Source organism: Dreissena polymorpha, chromosome 2 (assembly GCF_020536995.1).
Source record: "Dreissena polymorpha isolate Duluth1 chromosome 2, UMN_Dpol_1.0, whole genome shotgun sequence".
Classification (NCBI taxonomy): domain Eukaryota; kingdom Metazoa; phylum Mollusca; class Bivalvia; order Myida; family Dreissenidae; genus Dreissena; species Dreissena polymorpha.
Window position 1 is genome coordinate 43,129,425 of NC_068356.1, and position 17,025 is coordinate 43,146,449.

At 30.6% G+C, this 17,025-nt stretch overlaps 1 long non-coding RNA gene across 1 annotated transcript; it reads right to left on the reverse strand.

Moving 5' to 3' along the window:
• Positions 1-217: 217 nt before the first annotated feature.
• LOC127866811 (uncharacterized) lies at positions 218-6,225 on the reverse strand. Its single transcript, XR_008043113.1, has 3 exons — positions 5,918-6,225; positions 5,141-5,164; positions 218-4,781 (listed from the first exon to the last, which is right to left on the reverse strand). It is a non-coding gene; the product is annotated as an uncharacterized LOC127866811 (long non-coding RNA).
• Between the last annotated feature and the right edge of the window lie 10,800 nt (positions 6,226-17,025).

Below are 17,025 nucleotides of genomic sequence, written 5' to 3' on the forward strand. Positions count from 1 at the left end.
GAATTTCCCATAAACATGTACCAAATTTATTTATAAGTTAAATTGTGAATTTCGATGAGAGATAACAAAATGTAAGAAAGAAAGAAATTAAAAAAACAAATATACCAGTAACAATATGGTCGATCTTAATAGCTCTGAATTAACAACAACAGCACATATTTTAAATATTTACATAATATATATTTATAAAATACAATAATTTCATACAATGCGTTGATTAATGTTTTTGACAAAGTTTTGAAACACAGTTGGTAGAACAAAAATACAAGTCCATATTTGTGTTAAAGTGCACATTTTACTAAGAATTAAGTTGTGTGTAGCCTTAACCTCATAACGTTGTTAAGGTTCATGTAGAGGCTTCATTTTGAAAAATGTGGGATCCCAAGCCTTGAACTCAAATTTGACTAAAGGAAGAGTGCCACACTGAAAATGTATACATATATGCTTTAAATGATGTTTTTCCTTCAAACTGCTACCAATTTTGTACATCAACGTTTCATACCATCCACAAAATCAATCAAAATACAAAGCGATTTTAACACTAAAATATACATTATTTTCAAAAATCTGAATCATGTTTATTCCACGTATTTCGGCGGAAAATTATATAACTAGTGAATAATATCGACATTGACGAGGGCAAGTTACGCTTAAATAGTAAAAAAAGATAACATATCTAGAAATATCAAAACTCGAACACATGTCATTTCATCACCATGGGGGCAGCCATTTGTAAATTCATAAAATAGAAAGAAACATGCTAAAAACTCACTCATCGCCAAATTGACATTCCAAACGGTTGACGATGACAAATGCATTGGATTGTAATCTTTCCGTTGATGTTTGCAAACTGCACGATCAGACCTCATAAACACTCAAAAGAATAACTATGTAAGAAGCATTTCACCAATGTTTACAATTGTTGTCGAATCACCATACTTATATTATTGCGCATAAAATAATACGCTTACAGACTGACAGAAAGATCGATACGTAACTCCGTTAAATTCATCACGGTATACTATTCTATTGATAATATATAATAACACATCGCTTTAACAATCTAAAAGGATAAATAATTCTTTTAAAAAAAGTTTTTAATAACGAAAGTGAAAACAACGGAAGTTAGATGGACTTCGGCTCCATAAAAACAATACAAATAAACTAAAAACGACATGTGGGGGACAATATTCAGCTGGAAAATATTTGAAATAGGGTAAGTGATGATATCTTTACGTGGTCATTTCTGTTATTGAGTGCGATCTCTTGCTGATTAATGTTAATAGTTGTTTTACTAGTTGCGAACCAACGCTTTCAAAATGGGTAGAAGGAATCGAAATATAAAATCAATCGGTTTGCCAATTTCTTTATATGCCTTTACAATGTTATATGTCGTCTGCAATCTATTTCAATTTGAGATGGTTTAAATTTGCAATTTGGTTGAGAGGTAAATAACACAATTGTTAAGCCTTTTAAAAAGAATTGTGACTCTTATTATCCACCATACCTGGATTTTTAAAAAGTAGTTACGTTTAAGTTATTTTTAGAACTTTGTTTAGGAAATTTATCCAAAATGGGCAGTTGAATTAAAACTCATTTGTTGTTTTATGACAATAATTTTCATTGAAATGTTGCTAACTTGACCTTGTATATGTATATAGCTTTGTATTTATTCAACTTAAGGTAGTGCATATCCTTCCTAACTTTAGATTGAGATTTTGTAAATTAGTGTAAAAATGTATTGGTTTTAAACCAAAATATGAATAAAGAACACAAATATTGAATGTCAAAAATGTGTTTATGTTATTCTATCCGTCTTTAGCTTTAAAATGATATATCGTTTGACCATATTGTACCACATTGAATGAAGAAAAACCAAAGCGAATTTTTAATGAATTTTATCCCCCCCATGAACCTTAACTTGCTTAATCGTTAAACCATTATGTTTGTGCGGCGTTTTTACCTCATGTGATCGATAGTGAATGCAGATATTTGTGAATTTTAAGATATAAGTTACCGAAATAGAGATTTAGTTGCAATTAATTTGATTTAATAATAGTAAGTATGATCTTTCTAAGCGTGGTTCGTACCTTTTCGAATGACAACCTCACACAAAATCAAAACGTTCGGTTAATTCAGTACCAACCATGGCATGTTGTTATGCTATGTTATGCTATGAGTATAGTTACGCTCATACGTTGTTAGTTGATATAATTTATTTATTCATTCACGAAAAAGGCAATATATTGGTGATTCTTATGTACACACACCATATAAATAATATAACCGACGATGGTTACTGAGGCATTTGATATATCACATATATTGACGGTATAAATCTGTACGGTACAACATTATTCGGAATTTACAAGGTCAAGTGAATATATAATATGTCATAAATGTATTATGTCTGTTTACAATATGGTCGATCTTCATAGCTTTGAATTAACAACAACAGCACATATTTAAAATATTTAAAAAATATTTACATAGTATATATTTATATAATACAATAATTTCACACAATGCGTAGGTTTATGTTTATGACAAAGTTTCGAAACAAAGTTCGCAGAACAATATATACAAGTCTATGTTGGTGTTTAAGTACACATTTTACTAATAAGTAAGTAGTGTATAGACTAAACCTCATAACGTTATTTACTTACTTAATCGTTTAACCATAATGTTTGTGTGGCGTTTTTACCTCATGTTATCGATAGTGAATCAGATATTCTTTCTAAGCGTGGTTCGTTCCTATTTGCATGACAACCTAACACAAAATCAAAACGTTCGCTTTATGCAGTACCAACAATGGCATGTTGGTATGCTATGAGTATAGTAAGGATCATAAATGGTTAGTTTATATAATTTGGAAACGAAAAATAAGATCATAACACGGGAGGAAAATAAAGTATACACCATATATTCATAATAAAGAGAACTGTGTATACATGTTATAACATTATAATAATCAGACTGTGATATAAACAAAGTATTTTCAAAATATATTACAAATATCCAATATAATTATAAACGGTTAGGTGATGTCCATAAAAATAGTTATTTTAATATTAGTTAAATATATATGTACATATAGAAGATTAAATGAAATATATATTAATTTACATAGTATGTAACATATAGTCATGATAAATAGAAGTACGAAATTGTTTCTTATCAACTGTATAATTTCCAAATACTTATATTTACAATAAGTTTAAATTTTCGTGTTATTTATTATAAATATTTTCAGGTGAAACTGTTTTGTCTTTATGCATCATTTAATTTTGTAAGTCGGTAGATTAAAATGTGGCACGTGCTTTCAACTGAGCTAAGAATGGCTGATAATAGATATTGAATTTCAGTATAACATAGGCTCTAACGTTTTGTGAGTATCTTAAAAGTTAATGTTAATGTAAAGTAGTGTCCGTTAGCACTAATAATAGTATATAATATAACAATAGTAGTATTTTTACATAAGTCGCTGTATAGTAGGCTTTAAAGGAAAAAGTGATATACACCTTCTAATTTGTTATAAGATATGAATTTTGGTAAGTTTAAACAAATTTGTTTCAGACAATACACATTGTTTTACATTGAATTACATACAACATGTATACAGTTAACATGTTTGAAAGGAATGGGAACGAAGGACCATGTCTTATATAGTTCTTCTCCCTATACAAATACAATTACATGTTGTTAGACGAACATAGTTTGTTTTTTATGACTACACAATAATATTAGCATGCACAAAACAAGAGAAATTCCGAGTATATAATTACATTTGTTAAAAAGAAAACAAATATGTTATAGGTTAACATTTGAAAGGTGAAGGGAAGAGACTGGCAGAGTTCTTGGGAGAGAGTGTTGTTTCCATATAGAATAGTTCCAATGCAGGAAACAGAATATACTGATATTGAGTTAAAAAGTTCGCCGCGAATATGTGCATACTGAGTGCTTTCGCGAAAGTAATGTGACGTCGTTTCAAGACGTCCGCATTGACATAACGGGGATGTAATAATATTGCGTCTGAAAATATGTTAAATTAAAGCAGTACACTTAAATCTTAGGCGCGTGTGTAACATTTGAGAGCATTTTCGCCGTTTGAAAATAGGTGATTTGAAATCGGTCGATATGTGTTAATGAGCCTTTTGAAGGAATGGATCGATTCAGCGTTTTTGACGACCATCACCCATTCAGATACAGTGGACGGAAGAAACGAAGTGAATAAAGTGACGTTCGCGCTTGAATTGTTTGAAGATGTGAAGAATTTCTTAATGAGAAATTGTTATTTGACCCAACTGTTGTAGGCAAAAGAGACTGTAAGTAGTTTGGGACATTTATCGAGTTCATTTTGTTCATTGATAAAGTTTATGTTTGTGCATAATACACATTTTTTCATACGTTATCAAAAGCTTTACTTATATCGAATAATACAACTCTGACCGCAAGGCCATTGTCTAGGGCTCTGCAAAATGTATCATAGATATATGTAAGCTGATTGACAGTGGAGTCACCAGGCAAGAAACCAGATTGAGTGGGTGAAAAGAATGCATTCACACAAAGAAAATTAAAAAATGTGTGAATGTAATATCCTCCCAAAGACCATCTTTGACAGTAGTATTTAACAGTGATATCGGGCGATAATTAGACGCTAGGGACGGATCGCCTTTTTGGGCATTTTGCAGGGTATTTTATACACATTATTATTGTAATTAACACTGGGACGCTAACTGCAACTATGACACCAGCGACAATACCAACATTGTTCCTCGCACCTAAAAACATACACATAATCAGCATAATAATATAAACCTATAAAAATATACAACAATATGCACGTTATTCATATTAAATATTATTTATTTAATTAAAGCTTATACGAGAAAATCAGTAATTGCTTAGAGCTTAGACAAATCTAGTGGGTAATACATCACAGTGAATTTAACAACACAAACAACTTAATGATCTGTTTTTACTCAGAACAATTATTAATTAATTATCTTTTGACTGATTGATTCCACGGATAAGTATCTTTTTCCGAAAAAACCCTGCACAAATGCTGTATATCATGGAAATGATGTTTCTGATTATAACATAACATAGTCATTGAAACTAATGAACGAAAAGGTTTTACCTGTCAACGGTTTTGATGTTCTTTCTAAAGTAAAGAGAGATGAATACATGTTTGCATAACTAGCTACTCTTCGTTTGATTCTAAAATAATTGCTTAATATAGTATGCAAAGAATAAACTTCTCTAGTATATTTATACTGATCGCAAACCGTCTACACGTGAATTCATTTTACACAACGGCTTTAAACAATATATGATAACAAATATTATAAGACATCTAACACAGAATACCATTAACAGATATATTAAACCTATTGCATATTTTTGAAATTGTATCATTCTATGAAAGAAGCAAATTCTTTGCTTCATACTATCATAAAATATTTTTGTCTTAATTGTCAACGTATAACGGTGGCCATTTTATAATGTCAAAGGTAGTTACGGTGCCTTATTGGCGAAAATATCATGTAAACTATCTGTGAAATTAATCTTATCTTTATTTCAGTGGCCGAATGGTTTGCTAGTCGGCTTTCAGTGAACGGTTTTAATTCTAATACTATGATTTTTTTTTACCTTTTCCTCACATTTATTAAATATAATGTATTGTTTTAATCCTGTATGTAAATGCTTTTCAAACATTGTGATTTAATAATATGAAAAGCAGCTTCACAACAACGGACACCACATACGTAAACATTTGTCAATTTATGTTGATAAATCGTATGTATATATATATATATATATATATATATATATATATATATATATATATATATATATATATGTATGTATATACTTAACTAGTAATGATTTGATAGTTGAGAAAAAACGGATATACCTGTTGTTAAGCATACAGTTTGTTTTTCTGCGTTATTTGTCTTCGAGCAGCTGTAATTGCCAGAAAGGTCCTCCATATAAGTTATTAAGGTTATGGTTGTAGTAGTCAAATCAGTATTTGAGGATATGGTGTACACGCCCACGTATGTTGGCTCTAGTCCACAATGAACCCAAGTGAGTGCCGAGCACTGTCCTATGAGAGTTTGATCTCTGTGACATTGTAGAAATTTTGTTTCGTTGGTATTCCATGAGAGGCGCATAATTAGTTGCACATTCTGGTGTCCTATTTGAGCTGTTTGTGAAGTACAAGATCCTGAAAAAATAAACTAAATTAGAAATAAATAAGATGATTATTGCGCTAGAATTGTATTAATCAACAATTTGGTACATTTCCTTGCGGGAAAAGCATACATGCTAAATTTGACTATATATTAAATGATAAGTTGTGAACAATTATGAAAAATCTGTTATTATAGCTTAATGCAAATCAATTTTCTTGATAATATGTTAAATATTTTATAAACTTTGAATAATTATCTATTTTTATTTACATCGCCCTGATCATTGATTCCTGAATTACAAAGGTCGTGCATGAATCCCACATTTCCTTTAGCAACTTTACGAAGTTTCATCAAAATGTTTGTTGAGAAAATTCTGGAATAAGGACGGATGGACTGACGGACTTCCTTTCGAGTGGATACATAAGTGACTACGTCATTAGCCACCCTTAGATCAGTCTCAAGATATTTTTGTACAAATGAATACTTGCGTAACGTTTTCAGACGCCAGAATTGTATATTCGCTTGTTTCATCTTAATTTCATCTTAATTTCATCTTAATTTCATGAATGGATTGACGGACGGACATAATGGATGGAAGGTAAACCTATTGTCCCCTATTTTGTAACCAATTCAGGAATAATTATTACGTGTACAAAGTTTACACCAGGGTTATATTTATGTTGTTTTATCCATAATTGTTTGCAGTGGTTGCCATCGAATAACAATCGACATTAACAATAACATTTAATGAAAACGTTTTTAAATGAGGGGTCTGTTTGCTATACCATTCCAATGAATAAATAACATTACGCTATTAAAATATGCGTTGTAAAAATAAAGAATATAATATTAAAATAGTTAAAAATCAAAGACGAGAAAGGCAACCATCATCAATACATAATTTACATACTATGTTTAAATACACTGCTGCTGCTTAGCATTTTACATTCAGTGTTCCAATTCATTAAAAAACATGGAACATTAAAGATTTTTTTCCGATCTTGATATATTACAAAATGACTTATTTTAATGGAATGTGGTGTGTTACCAGTCAATCAAATAAGTTAAAGGAAAAATATAAATATATAACAATAAAGTCGCAAAAGTATTATTTGAATTTTTAATTTTAAGTGGGGTTTATTAGCGCCATGTATACATGATTAATTTAATAACCTGCGTAATGAATTTTGACCAATTTAAAAGTACATAATTATGAGAAGATGGATTTTGGAGAACGGTTAGAACATACACAAGTTTGGGAGTGCAAATGTGTTTAGAACTGTGATTTTGCCTATGAATTAATTATTCAATTTTTCCAAGAGTTAAGAGTTTTTAGATTGATGAGTTTTATTTATGTTATATTGATTTTTATAGTTCTATTTGGATTATTACATAAAGTTATACCTTATGATGTCGCTTGGGTTGAGTTCCAATAAAAAAAATCTCTTTGAAAAATTCAGTATTAGTATCACTTATAGATCCTAAACGCAAAATAGTTCATTGCGTCCTGTAAAAAGTTAAACGTTAGAATACAAGGCACTTTTTGCTAGCGACGTTTGTTTTCTAACGAATTGTTCTACAAGCCCGTCCATCATCACCTTACCTGTTTATAAACAGATAAGTTGATAATGGACAGGCTTGTATAACACCACTTTTCATTTGGAACAGTTTTGAGAGATGTTGAATTGTCATAGAATAGTTTAACCCATTCGATAATTTCATCACTGTAGCCAAGTTGACGAGACATTTGAATATAAAGGCGTGGTCTAAGAGGTCGAGCATTTTATTAACATCCGAACTGAAAATTAAAACTCTTTTAATAATCTAACATTTTCTCATATTTATTAATCTTTCATGTTTATTCTGTTGTTTTAAAGGCCTTTGATTCTATTTGCTAATGTTTTTGAGGCGATTTTATAGTCAACATTAAGGATTGAAACCTTTTACAAGTTCATCTGGCAAAATGGTATAAAAAGCGACGTTTACCAAATGTTTGTTTTTAATGGTTTAGCAAGAATGATTGTGAAGATTAAATGAGTGAAAGTAATGTTTGATGATGCTAATTATCGGTCATTTTTACATGTTTTTGTTATCAGTTTACTATAGGCTATATATTTTTTTATAATTAAGATACAGGTATATTTGAAATTTAAAATAAAAAGAGAATTAATATAGGTACTATATAAAAAATCTTTATGGAAAATATTTAAATATTTTGGCTTGCCTTCAAAGAAAGGTTCTTCTTTTACTTATGCAAATATATGCTTAAAAATAAATTACAATAGTTGTTTTAAAAAGAAATGTATTGATGTGACATTTAACAGCTTTTACACAACAGTTGCTTCTGAACTTGTTAAGAAACTTCCAAAAAAAGGTATGCAAATATGGTAGAAGGTTTCTTTATTCATTTTACAATAGTAGATGGGTTCATCCTAATAGTAATTCATTTCCACCTGTATTGAGAGTAAAGTCTTGAAATACTTAAATTCACTAAGTATTTTAAAAGCCACTGTGTTGGATGGTTTACCTTCTAGGTTTGTGAAGGATGGGTCTTCAATTATTGCTGCCCCCCTTGCTCATGTCATTAACTTGTCACTCATATTTGGGTAGTTCCTGATGGTCTTAAGTCTGCAAGAGTTGTCCCACTTTATTCGAAGAATGATACGCTTTGTGTTGGTAAAAACATACATGTTTCTATTTTAAATGTTATTTCACAGATACGTGAACGTTTTGATTTTGACAAAGTTGAAAAGTAGTTTCAAGATCAAGACTCTGGTATAAATGTCAGTCTAGGTTTAGAAAAGGTTATTCCACCGTCACATGTCTGATCTGACTTCATTAGAGGTGAAACTGATAAGGTAATGTTGGAGGCATGGTTCTTTTAGAATTACAGAAGGCGTTTGAAACAGTTGACCACTCCATACTTTTAATGAAACTCCGTGCTTCTTGTCTGGGAGATGATATAACACTGTAGTTACAGCCATATTTGTCAGGCAGGAAACAGCTGGTTGATGTGTCTGGTACCTTTCCCCTGACCTCTTGTTGTTTTTAATTTGTGTAAATGATATGTAAGCTGTGGGTGAACATAAATTACTCGTGTATGCTGATGATTCTGACATTTTAGTTTTGAATAAAAACATATCTACGGTTGAGAAGATTTTTAGTGATGATCTAAAGCAAGTCAGTGAATGGTTAATTGGCAACAAACTGTCATTGAACCTAGGTTAAACCATTCTATTTGGTTCACAGCAGAACTTATGTCACAATCCATTAAACATTTCATGTGATGGAAAACTCATTTCATCTACATCATTAGTCAAGTATTTAGGGATACCATTGATCAACGTTGGCGTTCACTTCTATGGCAGAGTCAGGCCGATCGATACAAGGTTAAAGTTTTTATATTGAAAAAATGTTTTTGATCAACATGTACTAGAATGCTTCTGGTCATGTTATTAATTCAGTTCGGTTGCTCTGTTTAGTACACTGGTTTGAACCAAATATTAAAAAACAAGTTACAGGTCACCAAAAATTATCAGGTTCATGTTAAATTTGCATTCTAGGTCTCACATAGGTAAAGAGCATTTTACTAGACTGAACTGGTTGCCTATTGAAAGTCGAGTAAACCAGATCACACTTTGTCATTTAAAAAAACACTCAAAGTTGGCTCCGCTATATTTGGGAGATAACTTTACTCAAGTCAGTAATATCCACAATAGGAATACTAAGTTCAAAGTTAGAACACAGTCAGACTCACCTAATACCGATCTTAAAATGCAGGATTGCAATAGGTTTGCCATTCCAAGGGTAAAGGGGTCTGGCAAAAAGTCATTTGCTTTCAATGATTGTACTCTCTGGAACTATCTTCCTCAGCATATCAGAGATGTCAAAAGTATCTCATCTTTTAAACAGTATACATTTTATTAAGACAGGTAGATTTTTAATATGCATCTCTTTAATATTTCTTAATGTTGAATGAATACGAATGATAATATTGATAGATTTATTCACTGGCGCTCGATGGTAATGTTTTTTATTTGTTTATTTATGGGGGTTTTTAGTTACCCGTTGTTTATAATAATGCATACACATACTAAATCAATACAAATCTTCCGACAAAACGTCTTCAAAAAAGACTATGTATGGAGATATTGATAAGGTAGGGCACTGGCCATTTTCTAAAGCAACGGAAGTTCGTCATTACCCATATTTATATCGCTGTCACCCCGCTCGTTTATTGAAATGCGGGAACCAAGCTCTTTCTCTACAACAACATTACACGCTTCATATCTTTGAAATAATATAATTTTGTAATCTTAAATGCTCACACGTGCACAAAAATAACGCTTTTTAATTGTATCTTTCTTTTTGTCAAATGTTTTAAATTTAAAACGAATTGCGGAAACATCACCCCTTTATTCCGAACAATATACGATCTACTTATTTTTAATAGACTCAACTCAACCTAGACCATCTCTTACTTACCGAGAGTATTTATTTTGAATAGCATTCATTATATGAATTGCATTGTGTATTCCCTAGAGTCATTGTATTATTAAAATTAAAAAAACATGTAAAATAGACTTCCACATAAACATATTTTATAAAAGCATGAATAATTTAAATGTATGTATATTAATGTTAGTATTCACTGTGAAACAGAGTTGCTTTATATAGGAATACATTTAGTTGATGTTTTACTTAAACTCTTCAAAAGTTCAAAAGCAACCACGATGACAGCAAAATATATTCCAAAATAAAATGAAATCGCTAAATTGTTAAAACGGAAAAGATCCAATCACATGGCATGGCTAAGGACTGCGTTCTCCAACAAAACAAGTTTACGTCATACACAAGAAACGGGGTAAATATGAGTATTTATCTGAACAGAACACTAGAAAAAGTCACTAAAATATTACACAAACATAATCAAAACGCTTACTTCGTCGATGATGATGATGATGATGATGATGATGATGATGATGATGATGATGATGATGATGATGATGATGATCATGATGATGATGATGATGATGATGATGATGATGATGAAGTTGATGATCATAATGAGGATGAGAATGATGAGAAGGAGGAATAGAGGGAGGAGAAGGAGGAGAAGGAAGATCATTTATCATCATCATCATCATCACCACCACCATCATAAAAATAATAATCATCATCATCATCAGATTAATCTGACCAAGATTGTGTCATCCATGTTGTTTTATCGCATTTTATCAGCATTTGAAAATAATATTAATTTTGGCAAAATAAGGAATGTTATAAATGTTCACTACGATTGAGTCTTAACGGTTGTCAAATATTGTAACGATATAGCTCATGATGACAAAGAATTATCACAATAGGTTTGCAAAGTGTGCGAATGATTGTGCACAAATATTAACTTCCGGAATATTACAGAGTTTCGTTATACGCATATAGGCCAATTATTTTTTTTAGTGTTTCTAATAAACAACATCTATAATGTTTTTAAATTTTATTTATTCGATAAAAATATTTGTAAAGAAGTTTGCGCGGCAAAACTTTGTATGCGGATCTTTTTTTACCTATGCTTTAGAACACAACATGGTTATAGACAATTTGGGTCAAATGGGATGAAACAAAATGCCTCACATGTACATGCTGTGCTTATAACATCCACACATGTATAAAATATTGTGCTGAGAAATAGAAATATGATATATGTGACTCAAATATACTGATTCCCTAAAAAGGTATACACATGCTGTTAAAACTATTTACTTATAAATGTGTGAATGTAACATGTACTGAACATCAATACAACCAAATAATTGTAAGCAATTTATGTTAGTTTTAAACTAATTTGTATTCCCATGTTGTTCAATAGAAAAATAGCTGATTACTCTGATAAATAAGTTGTTGAACAAGCATAAACTAGAATAATAGTGAAATTATTATATTTAATCCGACATTGCGCGTTGTCAATGTACGGATTAATTTTCATGAGAATATGAATATAGGGAAATAGCATACACTACGTAATTGTAATTCTCTTTTAAGTTTTAGACATCTATAACCGATATAAACATGTCAAAATTGAAATCAATTACCACCAACAAAACCATTAGAGTTGAACGACCTGACGATATGCACTGGATCATCCTAAAAGGACACTTTATATAGTTTATTCACCTGTGTTTTTTTATTTTCTAGCAGAAAAAAAACTATGTCCTGGCCCATACATTGGCAGTGACCATGACTTAGCGCCCACCAGTAACAAGCTGAAGTTTAAAAAAAGACAAATGCATCACCATGCCTCACATTAGATTTGACTTTGTAGTACTTAAATTATGTTATCGAAAGAGATAACACATATGCCAGTCCAATATATGTCCCAAGTGTCCAGGAATCGTCTCAATGTACCCAATAATCCAGGTCTTTAACACATACACATTTTCACTAAATATCACTTTTTATATTCACTTTTGGAAGTAATTAATTTATCCCATATGTTCCATATATATTCACCTAGTGTTTAGCACCAAGCATTACTATTTACTATCACTAGTTCTAATTAAAAAGAGCAATTTAGACAGGAGCTGAAATCCGCCAAACATCACTGATCAAACCTTTACTCCATTTCGCGTGTTCTTGCAATTCGTTTTTAATTCTATATTTTAATATCACACAACAAACCTATTAATGATATGTCTTTTTTATCATCACAGTTTTGTGTTTGTTTTGAAGGTATTTCGTTACTTTAAGCACAATATTATATCAGTGATGTTTTTACATTTTTATGGTCGTCTTAATTTCTTATCAACATGTAAAGTTAAGAAAGTTAAAATTTTAGAAACAGCGCTTGGAAACGTTTGTGTTATAAGGCGGTTTATTGTTTACCATGAGACACATCGAAGTGTGTATTGAAAAATACACAATTAACAAGTTATTTAACACATGTACTCTTAATTAGTTTTCATCGAAAAGCTTTGTCATTTTGATATATACTAAAACATCTATTATCATCGTGCACATTTTTAATGTATCTTTTCCTCTGCAGACTCTGTGTAGACAATGTGAAAGTTTATCATGTTAAGTAGTTGTAATGAACTTACATGTTACAAAATTTGCTGATTTAAAAATCAAAGTTTACTATATTACTTATAATATGATTAACCTTTCTGTTATACAATGTAATATTAATAAGGTCATAATGATTGTTGTTGTTTGTTTGTTTCGAAATATTGCATAAACAATTCAATTATTCATCTAGTTTTTTAACAGCTATCTATTTTGAAACTTATATACAATTAATAAGGTCATAATCATTGTTTCTTTTTGTGTTGTAAATATCGCATCAACAATTCAATCAAACATCTAGTTTTTATCATCTATATATGTTGAAACTTATATACCATATAATATAATTGCGCACACACATGGGCAAATTCCCACGCACGAGAGATCACGTACGCACGTACCCACGCATGCTCATAAATAAACATATACGCACACACAAAAGCAGAAAATATATTTATATTCAAAATATACATGAGATGATAGCACTTGCCTTACTTTTGAAAAGATAATTGCAGAATACATGTTTTTGTTATATCAAAAAATCCAACCAATAAACCATTCCAATTAACAAAATTATTATTCTAATCTTTCTAACATTTGTTAAGATGTGACTCATTATATTGTTTAGTTTTCGCTTTTCTCATGGAACACAGGGATGTTATTAGTAAATGTACTTTATATACATATACTTCTTACATCTTTCATAAAATAACAGTCGGTCTTCCTATCAAAACACAGTTGATCAGTTGATGTTCTCAAGTTTTTCATGGTTTTCATGAATAAATGTATTCTACAGAGTAAGATTGATGTCCTACTTGAGGGTCAGTAATAAAAAAAATTATCTACCATAGAAATTAATATTGTTACGAAAAACTTAGAATTTATAAATATTAAGTACCTTCTATTATAACATAGATTATAATACTACCTACATACATGTATACAGAGTATTGTGAACAAACATGCTGACATGCTAAAATTATGTGTAAAAAGGACTCGATTATAATAATTTGTATCTTGATTGTTAGACACGCTTTGAAGACGACCCCAAAAATAGAACTACATAAATAACTTACTACTGAAGCTTTATATAGATATAAAACAACCCGTGTTTGCTCCCATTAACTGTGCTTTTACTCAACCAACATAACTATGTAATATATTTATGTTTTTCTATGGTTGCTTTCCTTTATTTCCTTTATATTGCTGTCTATAATAATAATATGGATAGACATAGTGTAGATAATTAAATGATCAGTTCTGTTTACTAAACAGTTATCACAAGCATGTTTTAAAGAAAACTTACATGTTTTAAGATGTAATTATAGGGACAAACTGGATAGTATAGTCTGAATCTATTAGTTATATTCAACTGTGTGTAATTATCTTCTGTTTCAACAAATCTCTTCAATTGTATACACAGGTTTTTTTGTGCATTTTGTTTGATTCGAATTTGATTATGTTTGTACCTACTAATTATCTCTTTAATATAAATACAATTGTTAACACTGCTATTTTACTTTTTGTTATGTTTGTTATTTGAATAAAAGTGTAATACATCGTTCTATTTCTGCTATAGTAGTTGAGCAAACAAATATTATCGTCTTATATTTAGGGAAATTTATCTAGCACTAGAACCTTCTTTTGTTCATAGTGTTCTTGTTAAATTGTATACATTTTATGTTCTGTGTTTCTTGTTCTTTGTGTGTTTTTGTTTGCTTTCGTATGTCTTGAGGAAGGAAAGTGCACTGCTTGATGCTCAATATATTGATTGGAAGTGTAATTAGATGTATATGTGAGATTGTGCTGTTTATTAATGGCATTTCAAATGAAAATTTAATCACTTATATGTATTATGGATAATGTAAAAGTCATTTCTTACAATTGCCGTGGAATTAATGACAACTCAAAAAGACAAGACGTTTTTAACTTTTTTGAATCTTTACATGCCGACATTTATTGTTTACGAGATTGTCATTTTACACCATCAATGGAAAAACTGATCTATTTGCAATGGGATGGGAAATGCTATTTTAGTTTTGGCACCTACAACTCTAGAGAAATTGGTATTTTATTTAAATCTAAATTGTCTGTTAAAATTCATACCATAAAAAGAGATACATCCGGAAATTACTTAATATTAGATCTTACAATTGATTCTCATAGATTTACTCTATGTTCACTGTTTGGACCAAATAATGATACTCCTCTATTTTTTGTAAATTTTTAAATATATTTGATACAATAGGAAATGACTTCAACATGTTATGCGGATATTTTAACATTGTGCTGGATGCGAACATTTACCATACAAATTATAAATCATTGAATAATAATAAGAAGTCTAGGGGACTGTTATCGTCTGTAGTCAACGATAGAAGTCTTGTGCTGGTTTGGCAATTGGTCACTTGCCTTGCCTTAAATAAAGGACCAACTAATTGTGTATAATGAGAATTCAATACTGCTCCAGCAGCTGGAGTTTCACTTCTTTATATTGTAGATACATTTAGGTTTATAAATGGAGATGAGAAACAGTTTACATGGAGAAAACACACTCAAACTAGCCAGGCTGGATTTCTTTCTAGTTACCAATAATTATATACCACATATCCGATACTCAAATATACATGAAAGTTATAGATCAGACCACTCCCCTATAACTCTAGAACTAAATTTTGGTAAGGTAACACATGGAAAAGGATTATGGAAGTTTAATAATTCCTTTCTTAATGATTTGGAATACTTAAAAGATAAAACAAAAAAAAAAGAAGACGTAAATCAGCAATATGCCTTGCCTGTCTATAGTTTTTAATCTTTGATTACTTTGGATAATAATGAAATACAGTTTGTCGTAAACGACCAACTTTTCTTTGAAACCTCATTAATGGAAATAAGAGGCAAACCCATCTTATATTCAAGCTTCAAATAAAAAGGTAAAAATAAATAAATTGAATGCGATCTATTGAATTCAATTGAACATATTGAAAAAAGTAACACGTAAAAACATGGCAGAACTAAGTCTTTTACAACAGGAACTCCCAAATATTCGTATTGTGATAATGAAAGGCTCTTCTATTAGATCAAGGGCAAAATGGATTGAAGAAGGTGAAAAACCCACTAAATATTACTGTAACCTTGAAACACAGTATGCGTCTAATAAAGCAATTCCTTTTATTGAAAATAGTGCAGGTAAAAAAATATATGATAACAATGATATCTTAAAAGAAGCTGCACAGTTTTTTAAAGTTTTGTATACCAAATAAATAATTCTAATGTCAATTATAATATACATGAAGATTTAAATGTCATGTGCAATTCACCGAGGGAGGTAATTTTCGGTTATTATAACAACCATATCACGAATAAGGTGCTTTGCCTTTATGACTAATTCAGTTTTAGCCCTAAATTCAAAGGAGGGAGATTACTCTAGCATTCGTATGCGCTGAGGTGTACAGCGGTTATTGCGCTTGCCTTTTTATAGTGACATGTTACACACCAGGCTGTCGTGGTTATAATAAAAATTGGAATGTATTGGTCTGTTTTTTAAATGTGTGCGTTTATGTTGAATTTTTACACGAATGTGTGTGTTAACACATGTGGTTAAATTTACTCGTGAATGAGTATGCGCTCAGGTGTTTAGTTGCTAAGGCGCTTGCTTTAATAGAAGCCACAGTGGCTTGTTACACCCAAGGCTTGGGAACGTGCGTATAAGCACGGTACGATGTTCCGGCACCGGCTGTCGGGTTAGTAATATACATCAAAATGC